At 37.9% G+C, this 14655-nt stretch overlaps 1 protein-coding gene across 4 annotated transcripts in view; it reads left to right on the forward strand.

Annotated features, from left to right (window-relative positions):
* Window positions 1-14655, forward strand: part of ENOX1 (ecto-NOX disulfide-thiol exchanger 1) — a 361156-nt gene that overhangs the window by 80659 nt on the left and 265842 nt on the right. The gene's annotated exons all lie outside the window — the stretch shown is intronic.

A 14655-nucleotide genomic window follows, 5' to 3' on the forward strand; every position in this document is an offset into this window, starting at 1 on the left:
ACCAGGAAAAAGTAATGCATGCATCTTCTATTCTGTAACCAGTAGGGCAGTAGTACTTCTGTCTTATCCAACCATGATTTGATAGAAAAGTTTCTCTGGACACACTGCTGGCTTATATTCAGCTGGCTGTCAACCAGCACCCTCAGGTCCTTTTACACCAGGCAGTTTTCCAAACCATTTTTTCCAAAGCCTGTATCATGGGGCTATTGTGACACAAGAGCAGGACCCAGGACTTGGCCTTGTTGAACCTCATACAATTGTTCTTGGCCCATCAATCCAGCCTGTCCAGATCCCTCTGCAGAGCCTTCCTGCCCTCCAGCGGATCACCATTCCCACCCAACTTAGTGTCCTCTGCAAGGAGACTGAGGGTGCACTTGATCCCCTTATCCAGACCATTGATAATGATATTAAGCAGAACTGTTTAATCAATTAGACTGAGATATTTGGTCTGTTCTTGTTCTTACTTGAGACTGCATCCAAAAAGGACTGTTTTCAGTGAGCTTGAATCAGTCTCATGGAGCAGCTGGGAAATAAAGCAGGACTGTGCATCAGCCATTATGAACTGGGCAGTAGCAATTTGCTTTGGTTAGGGAAAGTGTCAGCTTTTAGCAGTTTCCTGTTAATATTTAATTTTCTTCCCCATCTAGGTACGCTGTGTTTTTAGTAATATGTACCTCTGCTGTGTTGTCCCTTTTATCAATCAAAGTTATTTTGCTTTTCTGACTTGGCATGGTGTTGCATCTCTTTGTCTCCTTTGGCAGAGCTAGGAAAATGTGTGTTTACGATAGGTGATTACAAGGACACCACTTTGGTACCTGGGAGCAACTTCTGATTCACTGGAGTGGTGGTGGCCGAGTCCTGCTGCTGAACATGCCATATGCTACCCAGTAACACATGGTGTTAATAATTGGGGATGTCAGTAATGGGTGACACAATTGTCAGACTTAAAAAATAAAGCACTAATAAGGAGCTTTGAAATAGTCTTGTTTAAGATTGGCTGCTGTTTGTAACATCATGAATTCTGAACAGGAGTTTAATTCCAAGTGCAAGGAAAAGAAGGAAATGAAGGCATTTCTGCTTAAATGGATTAATGAGTTTGAGTATGGAAGAAAGCAGCATTCCCCTATGGGAGTGTGCTTTGTCCATGTTACCTTGCTCACCTAGCTGTCTGTCACCTGCATGGATCATTTCAGTAGACCTCCCAAACCTCCCCTGCAGAGTCACTGCCTGTCACTACATCCTCTGCATGCATGGGGTGTAGATGGTAAAGGTCCAAGTGGGATTTTTAGCTCGAACACTCAAGAAAGCAATGCCAACAATAAATAAAATTGATACAAGCTTGAGGAAAATGTTTCCAAATTGGAGAGGCAGGTGCACACTTGTGTGGTGCTTTCTGTGTAGATACTAATGATGCCTCCCGTGCATCTCAATGTGTATCCCTATTCACTGTGCAAAGGTTGGATCGGGAATCCTACCCACATAGAAAGTGTATGGTAGCCAAATGTAGCTGCACATGAACAAAGTGTCCTTATTTTGTCAAGATAAAATACCCAGCATAGAGTATCATAAATTGATCCCTGGAGGACAGACCTAGAATATAAACTGTAGTACTTTGAATATATGTGTGTTATAATCGCATTGAACGCTGTGCAGCAATTTGTATTGTATTGCAGCTGGCAAAGCATTTTACCTCCTAATAACTAACTACTATAAATAATGTTGATATTTTCCCCATATTTATAATTACATTAATTGCTTTGTGTATTAATAACAGTTAAGTGTCAGAGCCCAAGCTGTAGCTGCCAGTAATCCACAAGCAACTTGTTTGCATATTCAAACTACAAAATGATGAGTAATTGGCCTTTTTGCTAGTGCATATCACATCACAAATTTTACACAGAAAAGGCCACTGTTACCTAAATATTGTCATGTTCAATATAAAATCTAGTGCTAATAGAATGTCTTCCAGAAATGAAGAGAAACCCTCTAAATAGATCAAAAGACATCCAACAAAAAGTAAAAGAATGGTTTACTTTAGCTAGAAATTGTGACTTACTTCCAAATGAAGCTAAGCTTTGAAAAAAGATGTTTCCTGCTGTTGAAAGTAGCATTTTTCAGAGCCAAAGCTGGAACATCCATATGCAGTGCAATGTTTTTGTTTTGTGACGTGAGATAATTGGGCTAACGGAGTGTCACAAAGAAGCATTTGAGGATTGACTAAATTTTTCAAACAGAAGCTATTTTTTGGGAAAGTTTCCAGAGAAATAATTGTTCTGCTTTGCTATCTTGCGGACTTAGGCATTTTTATTCTTAGAGACAGAGCAAATAGAGATTTCAGCTAAATCTTGCTAAAACTTCAGTTGAACAAAGTAACTTCTTCAGCTTCTAGGAAGTTTTTTTTGAGTTTTTTGTTTGTTTGCTTGTTTGTTTTCTTCATTCTGTTTTCTTTGTAGTTATGGTGCTTTATTTGTGTTGAAATCCTTGTTGGATGCCAGCATTTAATACAGTTGATGGTTTTGAAATTTTGCAAACCACTAGCATTTGTGAGGGCAACAGAGTGAAGAGTCAGTTCCAACTTAATATTGCAGATGTACACTGAATTATCCAGGGAAGAGCAAAGGTTGATTAAATTCACAAAATAAGGTGATTCATAGTTTTCTAAATATGTCACTCAGCCTAAAATTAACTCAATTATTTACCAGTCACACACATGCTAATGAATCCTGACAATCTCAATTGACCTGCTCTGATCAACTTGCTGTCACCTAATATTATTTCCTCTGTATTTTCACTGAAAAGAGCGAGTGTACTATTTTTCACATGCAAAACAAAAAAATGCTTGAGGTTTATATTATTTTTTTAATACTTGCAATTCCAGGGCACTAGTAAATTAATTACATTTAATTAGAGGCACTTCTTTTTTGTGAAAGTGTTTCCTAAATTTTAATCCCGCAGAGATTTTACATGTGATAGTGATGAATGTGGCTGCTTCTAAGGCAGCATCAATGATACAATTTGAGAAATAAAGTTGAGCTTATCTTTTCATGCAAAATGTGACAAAATTATAGAACTTTAAGACTAATATGGTAAATGAGATTTATTATTATTGCTAAAATTAGAATCACCTTGGAATGTCATTTTTAGCTGTGTTACCAGTAGCTATAAGAAATTTGTAAGTTAGCCAAAATAATACATGAGTTTATCTATTTTCCTACTAAATACAGAAATATACAATTTAAATAAAAATACATATTTGTACTTGAGTTATGGGCCAATCTCCAAAAGGCTGCCCTGGATTATGAAATGGTATCTCTCTTTCCCTTTCCAAGGTTTTTGCCTCAAAGCTTTACAGAATCCTGGATGAAAATCAACATTGATCCATAAAATAGACATCACTGTAGCATCCACATGGGTAGGGCACAACAGCTGAAAAGATTTCTGGCCTGAGGTTATTTCTGTCAAGAAAATGGAGATAGATAAAGATATAGATATATAATATTTAAAGCTGCTGGGCAATGGTAGGCTATTTGCAGACAGTTGCATGTTCAGCCTCTTTTGCTAGAATGGTTAAGTGGCTAATTAAGTGGACAAGTCAGGTCTCAGCATACCCTCAGGGAGAAGACTGCTGTGTCTCAGCCTCCTGTGAAAGTTCTGGGAGAGATGGGTTTGAAGCTGCAGCAATCTCATTGTGAGTTGTGATGCTGGCTGTGAGGTGGGGCTGCTAAGGACCCATTTTACAGGATTTTGTTCAGTGGCTGCCAACCACAGAGAAACATAAAAAGTTAAAAAACCCTAAAAATTTCTGAAAAGTTAAACTAAAATATCATATTTAATTGAATTTATTTCTGGGTAGTTCCAAATGGTTAATGAATTTGTTTAGAAAGCTGTGAGCTTGATGGTTTTGGTTTTTTTTCTTAAATATTTTCCATGATTTTCATACTTGATTCATTCTGTGACATCAGCTATGGTGACCAAACAGTTGTTTCTGTGGTGACAAATTGCAGTGTTACAAGCATGCTTATATGAATCAGGTAAGAAAAACAGATCAACTATAAATGGAGAAAATTTGCTTGCAAAAATAAACCAGAAATATTTGGTGAAAGTTTTCTGGAGAATGGCTTGGAAATCTAAAAATGATTTTAACATAGGTGAGTCTTTAGTTCATCCAAAAATTCCAGCATGGCTGGTTTTCTAGTGAAGTAGAAAGGGATCTGTCCACATCTGGTGACAGCAGCCACATGGAGGATGCTTAAAGTAGATAAGTAACTTCATAAGAAGTGTGAATTAATTTAACTGCAATAAAAAAAGTACATAGCTTCTTGCTCGTCCTCTAAAGTATGACAGCCAACATCACAGCTCGTTGTGATTAAGGTCTATCTTGCTAATAAATTGCACCTTAAAAGGATCTTGAATGCTTCTGTTATGTCACAGATACAGCTCTGATTCCACAGGGGTGTAAGCCAGGAGCTCAATCACTGAAAATGATGGAGCTGCATCAGGCTTCTGTAAATACAGGGAAAGGTGACTTGTGGTCTCTCTATGTAAAAGGGAATCTACGTCCAAATTTAGGACACCCCAAATTATATGTTATGTGGTGTACTGTATTGTCATGGATTAAAATATATTTTGGGCTACATGGTAGTAATGCCAAAAAGACCCTGGATATATCCAGTGACAATATGAATTAATTCCATTCCCATCATGACAACTCTCAGTGGGAATATTGTGCCTTGCCTGGGCTCAGATGTTATTTCCAATAAGTATGGAAATAATGGCTCACAGTGCTGCAAAGTGTTAGGAGATCTCCAGGGAAATCTCATCAGATTATGTGATAGGTTTGAAATTAATTCGTGTCCCAACTGTATTTACACAATGTGCAGTTGTCTCTCTGATGGCTTGTAAGGAAAGGTAAATGCAACCATCCTAAATCAGTGCAGGGACTTGCTGCAAGATGCTTTCTTCGTAGAGTGTAAGTATTTTTCTGAGTTGTACAGAAAGTCCAGACAACTCAGAAAATGGCTATGTAACTTTCTTACACTGCAGACTTATTGCTGTCTTGTTTGTCACCTCATTGTGCCACATTATCATCTTTCTTGCATTTGTCCTTGCCTCCAGTTCAGTAGACATGAATTTTCACATTGTCCTTTCGAAAATCTGAAAGGGAAAGAACTGTTGAGAAATTCTTGCTTCTGCTGTGGGTATGACCCGGCTCTAAATTCATCCATCGAAATATACATACGCCTGTCATTCCTAGGCTGATCTTTGGTGAAGGCTTCTTTATGGCACTGTTCTGGCCTCTTTGCAGGCTGGTTTGGGATTGTGCCAGGCTTTGCCTGGTCAGGTGTGCAGAACTGTGTCATGTTAGGCCAAAGGAGCAAGGTATTATCATCCATGGAAGAATGTACATAGCTTCACCATATTTATTTATGAATGTCTCAAGAAGCATATGACAAATTTGCAAGCTCATCCATCAGTTGAGTTTGTTGGATTGAGCCTCATCTGGGAGCCATAAGCTAAAAGCTCAAATATGAATCCTTGTAAGATTTGAAGTGTGCAGAAAATATGTTGTCTAGTCAAGAAGTCTTTAAAGGACTAGGAGAGGAGTGATCTTCTTCAGAGACCTGCTTCTTCTCTCAAGTTTGAATAGAGGGCTGAGTATTTTTGGAGGCCCAGGGCAAAAGGGAAGTTAACATCATGTGCAATGTGCAAGGGCTGCGAGCCTGGACTAGATCTTTACTTTTTTTAAAACTCCATGGCTTTTGACATTGCTTTTGAGAACATGGAAATAAAATGGACATAATACTGTGCATACTGCAGATTCTCTCTCCTCTCACTGATTTAACTTTGTTTATATCTGGCTTCCACATTTAGCTTCAAGTCTTTCCCTCCTTCCTTTCCACTGTAAAAAGGTATTTTCTGCTCAAAAGGTATTTTCTTTGCTCCTTTGTAGAGTCTTTGCTTTTCTCAAAGATACAGTGACACAGAGAAGAACCTCTAGGATCCTTTCTGTTGACTTTTCTTCCTTGCCTTTTCTTCTTTTCTTCTTTGACTGTCTACGGACAATCTTCTAGTTCTTTTTTCCTTATTTTGTGCTTGCATTCACTCTTAAGACAACTTGATTCTCCTCTTATTTCCAATAGCCATCAGCTGGGCAGGCAAAGGGTTGATCAGGCAACCTACTTTCTTTCTCTGCAGATTGGTTACATTGATGGAAACATTTGGTACAATGGTTTTGGTTTGCTATAAACTCTAATTCTACTTAAAGCTTCTTTTCCCCCTCCATTTTGATACAATCAGAGTGCATCAGCAGTCACATCTGGCACTGGAGTCTCAATGCAATAGATACCTGGCTGCCTTTCATTAATCATATAGAAGAGAAAACAATAGAAAATCAAATAATAACTTATTTCCTCTACTACTAATTCTTCCAGATACCAGTTGTCTTTATCACTTATAAAACACATCTGACTACACATTAGAATCTCCTCCATTTTACCTGATAGGTACCAATGCAACCTCCTTTGTTTCTATTTATTATTCATTGTAGCTATATTTTCTATTTAATTAGGAATTGTATTTTTCCCTTACAAGCATTTGATGAGGAGAAGGGACTGTAAAGTTCTTTGCTCTTCTTTAACTTGCTGATCCAAAGTAGTTGGGATGGGACATGCACCATCCCAAGAGCCATTCACTAAATTCCGATCGATCAGTCACTGAGATGACCAAAAGTGAAACAGATTGCTGATATGCCTGCTGCTGACAGCACAAACACAAGATAGCGATATTGCAGCAAGAGGGTCTGTGGAATCATTATGACTGGTACTGATGTGTGAGATGGAAAGAAATCAGGGTGTTTCAATGTTGGGTTTGTAAGTGGCAGTCTAGAGAAAAACAGTAGTTTTCAATTGGATAGTTTGGGCCTTTTTAAACTGTATATGTCAAGAAATAATTTGAGTACCTTTCTTAGTGCTTTCTGAAGCATTGAAAATACGAACCTGAACACTGTATGGTGCTTTAAAATTGTGTTTAGCATAGAGGTATTTATCTATTTGTCATGCAGAAGGAAAATTAATAATCTTCTTTGTGCACCAAAACTTTTATACTGAATGTTTTCTGAAATTTCATTATATAGAAGCCCTATGGAAGCTGTGCTGTCCAAAACATTTTTCTTTTAATGTACTGTAATGTGTGCTTGTTCAAACAAAGAAATGCTTATCTGTTGAAAAGATAGCAGTGATAAATTACTTCAGCTTTCATGCTTACCTACTGTTTTCCATTTGGCATTAAATTCCTAGTTGAATCCCAGAGGCAGATACATCTGAATTCAAAAAGTTACCTTCGTGCCTTTTTTTTAGCCAGCCCCTGTGTCCTGATGATAAAAAATGGAAATTTAGTCACCTAAACCATCCTTCTTGTATAGTTTAAATCCCACTAGATATGAAAAGGATTGCAATTTTTACAATTTCCTCTGAACTATATTAATTTTCAGAGGCTGTACTGGACCTCTACCTTTACTGTCACAACAACAGCACTTTAGATATCAACAGTTTAAATATCAATTTAATCCAAATAGCATGCAAATTGAGCTTCCTATACTTACCCTATCTCATTATGGAAAATGCTGCATATGCTCTGTTAATCCTTTTGAAAAATTATTGACTCCTGAATAACTTTCTTTTACTACTATAAATCATATCTCCATAGTATTTTTTTTTCCTGTCATTGACTTTTAAGTTCAAGGGTCTGTTTTAGTTTCATCAGAAAACAAATTTCACTCTATGCTTAACATGAAATATTCTGGGCTCGTGTCTTCCATTTTAATGGAAGTTCATCACTCTCCCCTGCCTTCTTCTCACTGAATAAGTGATACTTCTGCAATGCACAAGTGGAGCATACAAAAACAGAAGAGTAACAAAACAGTTCAAGAAGCTAAAAGGTAACATGACGTAAGTTAGCTGTATTAGCATATCTGAATATGTAAGAAAAGGTAATTGTGAACTCTTGCCTCATTTGCCAATCTTTACCATGCATCAGTTGGTAGAATAATTGTTATTTCCAAAATACCAACATTGGCTTTTAAGCAGGAGATGCTGTCTGTCCTAGCTGACTCTTTAGATGTTTATCTTAATCTGCATTTTCGCTGATCCATATAGCTTGCCCTCTGAAGGAGTGTAGGCATGTGCTTGCAAAAGAGGTGAAGTTTCTCACACTGCTTAAGGAGGAGAATTTCCTGCCCTGTGATGAACAAACATGCGCTTGACCAAACTCTTAACATCAATGTGTGACTGTTTCTATCTGATGATACATGTACTAAAATAGAATAGTTTGGTGGGAAAGCACCTACAAAAGTTGAACTGAAAAGTTGGTACTGGGCTACAAAAACCAAGATATGGAACATCTCCTTTTGTAAGGTAAAATTCTGCTAGGCTCAATAAACTACTCATTATTAGAATTATTATTAACATCACTACTATTATTATTTTTGGACTCCAGCTGGGTCCTCTGCATTCCTAAAAGGATTATTTTTAGTGTAAAATCCTACCAGGAAAGGTGCACTTTTAAATAATGAAAGTCAAGGACATTTAGTATCTTGCAGAGCTGGCTCTACAGCAAAGGCAATATTACTGTTACTTCGGGGCCATCAAAATTCAAGCCCTTCACATGTGGAAGTGCTGTCTGAAAAAATGATTTTGAAAATGCTGCTTCACATTAAAAGTAGCTGGAAAAAATTGTCCCCAGGATGGTATTATCTGTATGTAGCCAGTAGTTTAACAAGGAGCTCTTCCAGACATATTCCTGCTCTTTTGAAACAAAAACTGTTTTCTGGAGTACATTAGCCTACAGAGGAGAAGAAACAGGGAAGCTATTAATATGTTTTCCCATTTAACCACAAATGCTCCTAACTCTCACTGAGAATATAGATAGTTCTCTTTTGGCAAGCAAATGCCTGTTAAGGGCACTTTGCTGGATGCATTTGTGCTATTCTGTAATCTTGGTAGTCTGCACAAATGGGCACGATCCCCAGAAAAATGACAGCAGGTGTAGATTAATTAAATACAAGAACCACTCTGGCTTTTTTGGTAGAAGGGGAGAGCATGCAGCTCACCTCCTTCTAATGGCATGGTTGACTTTCTTTGTAAATTATTCCAGCCCTGCAGTCCTTTGCTTTGGTGAGGGCAGGATTTTGGTGGTGGGAGTCATAATTAGTGTGATTTGGCCAGGGAATACCCTCTAAATTAGCAGAGCCAGAGTGCTGCAATTATTTCTTCCCAAAGGAAATATATATGTTTGTATATATGTATTTGATTTTGTTGATAGTATTTAGACTGGGTAATTTGAAATGTGAGCGAAGCAGGTAAGATGTATTTTGTGGAGTCTGAGATCATCCTTCTTGTGGAAAATCTTTCTGAAATTATTGCACGGTGAGTAGAATTCAATCCATGCTATGGATTAAAGAGGCTGCTGTTTAAAAATATTTTGATGAAGCACAGACACCGTCATATGTGCATGGTATGGTCGATTTCTTTATACTTGGAAAGTAATCCAAGCCTGTTAAAGACAAGTAAATAACCTCAATTTTTTTTCTCTTCCCCTTCCCCCCTCTCTCTTTTTCTTTCCTCTGTATTGCCTGTATTGTAAAAATGCAAAAGTCTTTGGTGTCCCTTCATGCATAGCACTACTCAATGTGAAAGTTTTGTGATGATGAAATCTTCAAGAGAAAGCAAGAAACCAATTAAGCTGTATTGTTATTACCATAATTAAAAAAAGTTAACCTTTCGAGACCAGAGTTTCAGTGGCCTGATGATGTATCACAGCAGTGAAGCAAGTGCTTCTTTGAGATAGTCATAGGGAAACAAAATATTCTGCCATCAGGCTCTTGCCCTCCTTCTCCCCCCCATCCCTAACAGCAGCACAATGTTTACTGCTGTTAGTGGCCGCCTGCTTCCCTTCAAATCCTCCTCATGCAAAACACAGTCATTTCAGAACAGTCATTATACATTTGGAAACTGCAAAGCAACTCTCCAAAGCCCCTCTGATTGTGTTGTATAGCGGCTCCACTGTATGCCATTTCTGCTGCTTGGAAGGCTGGTGGCTGCTTGGCAAGCTAAAGAAGAAGCTTCTTCCCAATAACAGTGTTTTTTCTTTTATCCTGGAGTGTGGTATTATTTTTCTAGTGGTATGATTAGGAAAGAAAATATATACAAAGCTTAAGAAATATTCCAATGTATTTATAATACAGTATTATGATGGGAATTAAATAAAGTCACTCAAGTGGTTGAGTTCATTCAAGTACTTTGGGGGCTTTTAAAAAGAAATAATTGTTGCATAGAAAGTCTTGCCTGAATAGCAATTATTTGATTAAAAGAATACTGGCCCAGGTCTTGTGCTTGGCTTTCTATCAGCTTAACCATGCAATCATTTTTTATTGCCATTGTTGAACCTAGATGGGTTTAAATAGGGCTTCTCCCACGTAGGTTCTTTAATGATACATTTAAGGAAGAGAGCACAAGTGAATTGAAATGAAATCCCGAACCCACATCTCAAGGAAGAGGGTGGGACGGGGTGTGAAAGGAACCCTGGAGCTGTCGGAAACGGCAGGAGCAGCATTACGCAGCAAGGAGACCAGAGAGCTGGAGTCTTTCTGAGGATGGAAAAACAACATTCTTCCTGCTGAGAGTCCTTTGCTTTGACTGGATGCAGATGACATTCTCTCTGAACCTACTGCTGCCTACAACAATACTTCCAAATGCAACTGGCACCCGTTCCTGCTGCCTACAAGCAGTTATAGAAAGCAAGCTGGGTTTCTAGGGTTTCTTAGACCCACCCTATCTAAGAAATACAATTTCTTAACTGTACATAAGGAGAATAAAAACAAGATAAATGGAAAAGTCATGCTAAAATCTTTGTAAAACTTGAAAAAACTTGTATTCTGTCAGTTGAAATCTGAAGTGCTGAGAAGAAATGACATATTGCATTGTGGCAGATCTCAACAAGGATTGAGAAAGGGTGAGCCTGTAACACTCTAGGCAAAGCTTCATGCTCCTGGAAACATTCTTGTTTTGTAAAGTGAATAGGAGCTGATTGTTAAAGCATGTTTGCTGCTGATGGCAGGAAAAATGGCTAAAGTGCTAAAATGAATATAGTAGAAAGTAAGTTTTAGGAAGAATTCTGTCTGCAAAAGCCTTGTGCTCTAAAATTCCTCTTGCCAAGAAAGGAACAAGGACTTGACAGATAAAGAAATAGCAACAAACAAGCACAGCTTTTCCAGAGGTGATGGAAATATGCTCAGAGCAATGATGCAAGCCCTCAGTGATGATGGGTGTGCTGCCCATATCTTTGCCTTCCAAAGAAGTGCAGAAATACTCACTGCATCCTTAATAGTCTGGAGAGACTTGGCAAGAATTGTCACTGAGTATTTATTTGAAATGTAGTTTCAGGGAAGTGTGAAGCAGATATTCATTTAATCTCAAGACTACAGAAAGATGTGAAAAAAACCAGCCCAAACAACTCAGAGGTGCAATTATTTACCTTAAGGCATCTGATTTTTACAAGTTAAAAGAAAATAGATCTGTTTCTTGTCTACTGCTGTTGGAAATTTTGCAGGGTTTATATAGAAAGTATTCTGGTTTTCATTAAATAAATATCTCTAAACAACTTATAACAGAATTCGGAATGATTACCACAGTAGTCTATTCATGTTGACATTAAGTGATAGTGTCTGAGGAGCTGCCACCATAACTCTCTGTTATTAGTGTTCTGTCATGTATTTGTATCAGGCCACTCCTGTACTTGGCATGTCCTGAAATGGTTGCAAGATTCTTGGTCTAAACGGAAAATATGTGAAATTACTGGGCCTTTTTCAGTAGTGCTTGGGGAAAAGAAATCATTGTTTCAAGTTCCATTCTGGTGTTCAGGAAGAAATGGATTGAAAAGACAAAAAGAAACTCAGTTCTCCAGGAGCATGTCTGAAGATACCAGAGAAGGCCATGTTGATCTTTTAGTTTCACATCCAGTTTTCAAAACAGCTGGATAAATTCAGAAGTAAGGGATTTTTTTGTTACAACAAACATTTAGTTCAAATAAAACTCCTAAAGGAAAAATTTAATAGATTATGCCTGCCCATCATCAATAGATGGTTCTATGAACAGGAAAATATATTAAAGAAAAAAAATTGTATGAGTACTATAACTTATATTGAAATTTCACCACCACAGGTCTACATAAAATCAATATATTTAAGCTATTCAGCTTCAGCTGTTAAGGATTTTAATGAGTCCATTCACTTTGTAGATATTCTGAGTTAGTACAAACTATTTCCTTTACATTCCTTTCACGAGCCCAAGAGATTTGACATCCCTGGAGAAGATGTTGAACAAAGACAGGGTTTCTAGCAGAGAATCGTCTGCCCATTTGCTTTGGACATCAGGCAATAAGGTCCTGATGGTTGTTATTAGATTACTCCTATTCAGAGTATTAAACAAGGTTAAAACTCAAGTTATTTTTTCATCTAGACACTGTGACTCAGTGGGAAATGGGTATGGTTATTCTGAGATAGGATTTGACCTAAATTTGTTTCTTGGTTAGATTTACATACTGACCTCTTATTTTTGAGATCTCTGAACTCTCTCTTCTATGGTCTGAAAAAATTGTTGACTTGATTAGTGCTAGTAATTTAAATTTCAATATCTGACATTTCTTTGCTGATCTGTTTTGACTGTATTGTCACCAGTCAATACTAGTGTCTCAGGAATTTCAGACTGTGTCTGGGAGAACGTTTTATCTGAAAGGAGAAGAACACAAATTTGGAGTGACGGGAAGTGGCTGGAACTGGACTTAAGGCTTGTCAATAGAGTGAAGGAGGGAATGGTTTGAATGATGTTCAGAGGCAGCCATTGTTTCATCTGCATCATCATTGTACTCTGCATGAAGAGTAGAAGAAGAGGTGGAGAGAGAGGTCCCTCAAAGGGAAAAAGAAACCAAGGGAAAAAGTAGAAAAGCATTCCATGGAGCAAGGTTGGGAGAACAGGTGGAACAGGTGTGCCAAGAGCAGGATAAAAACACCAGAGGAAATGTGGTAAAGCCCCTTCCAAGCACTCTGAATCTCTGCTCAATGATTCAAGGCAGCTTTCTCCAGGCTAGCAATTACATCCAGCTGGTTTGAGGAGCTCCAGGTAGCAATGAAGATGTAATGCCAAAGACTTCAGCTTGGCTGTTCAGGGATCTCAGGGAAATACTTTGGATGTTGTCATGCTGATATCTGTGTTACTTTGTTGTTACAATCCATACCAACCAGGAAAAGCAGACTAAGGTACTGCAGTAATGTCTCAGCGCTGCAAATGCACCTTTGTTCTCCTTTCCAGAGTTTGCACCCCATTGCCCAAAGGCTTTTTATCCTCTGCTTCTTCTACCAGATAAAGGTCCTTGATGAAATAGGTAGTAAGGCAGGCTTGCTGAAGCAGATTCTTGATCTGACATCAATCCAGCTTCAAATTTGCATATGAAAATGTAATAGGGTAATTTATCACCTTTATTCAGGTAAAGAGATAAAATTGCAGGCAGTTAACAACCTTCATTTGTATGTTAAAAGTTAGAGGGAAGTTAGGCAGTTAGATAGCAGCCCCTTTCCTTTTCTGATGTGGATTACCCAGAGGGAGTAATCATCATTCATAGTTTTCCGCTGGCAACTTTACCTGATACAGGCAGGTAAATTACAGAGCAGAGCATGGTGCTATCCTTTAGCTTTGATAATTTCAATTGTAGCAGGTCTTCAGCAAACACCCGGTATAACCCATGCAGGACTTTTAGCATAGCTTTTAAAAGTAACTAAGGGGTTAGAAAAGACTCTGCTGTATATGAGAGCAAACAATAAAGTGAGTGTGGAGGAGGCTTCATTAAGATTGTTTGACCTATGAGCAAAATAAAGAGGAGGACAAGACAGGCTTTCCTAGTGATTTACTTTCTATGCCTATGAATCATGGTCTTTTTTCCTCTGTTATTGTGATTGCATTTCTTTTCCTCAGCACTGCTCACCCTATCATTATGGGTAGAAAATGTAAAGGGATTGTGATATTTTCTCAGCAGTGATGAAAGGAACAGGACACTTCAAGGACATGCTATAAAAGTTGTTTGGACTTCAAGATGCTATAGCTTCTTCATCTGAAAGCACTGTGTACAATCCGTATTGGATTAATGTGAGTCATGCTGAAGGATGCTGGCTTTACTGTAAGCTATATTGATCTCGCATATTTACTTTTTAACTTAACAATTACATTAATTTCCCTATTTTTCCTCAGCATTTCTGAGTGAGTACACTTTTGAGGCTGTAAACCCCATGGGAAGGAGCCAGGCAGTTCATGTTGGCAAAGAATCTGGCAAAAGACATTGCTTAAATATTTGCCAACAGCAACAGAGGCTTGTTTAAAAAATAACTGTATGTTTCAGCTATTGTCTTGAGGGACTTAATGGAAGAGAGCAAATAGAGGCACAAAATTTTGAAATTTTTATAAAGCTCTCAAAATATTAAGGAGTATTTGCAAGATAGTACAAGTTAAATATATTTTAGTGTGGTTTGATGTGGCTTGGCTTTTTCTCTATTTTTGGTCGAGAGGAAGGGAAGAGAAAGTAGGAGGGGCTGTGTGCTGTGCAGTCAGTGAG

Source organism: Molothrus aeneus, chromosome 2 (genome assembly GCF_037042795.1).
Source record: "Molothrus aeneus isolate 106 chromosome 2, BPBGC_Maene_1.0, whole genome shotgun sequence".
NCBI lineage: Eukaryota > Metazoa > Chordata > Aves > Passeriformes > Icteridae > Molothrus > Molothrus aeneus.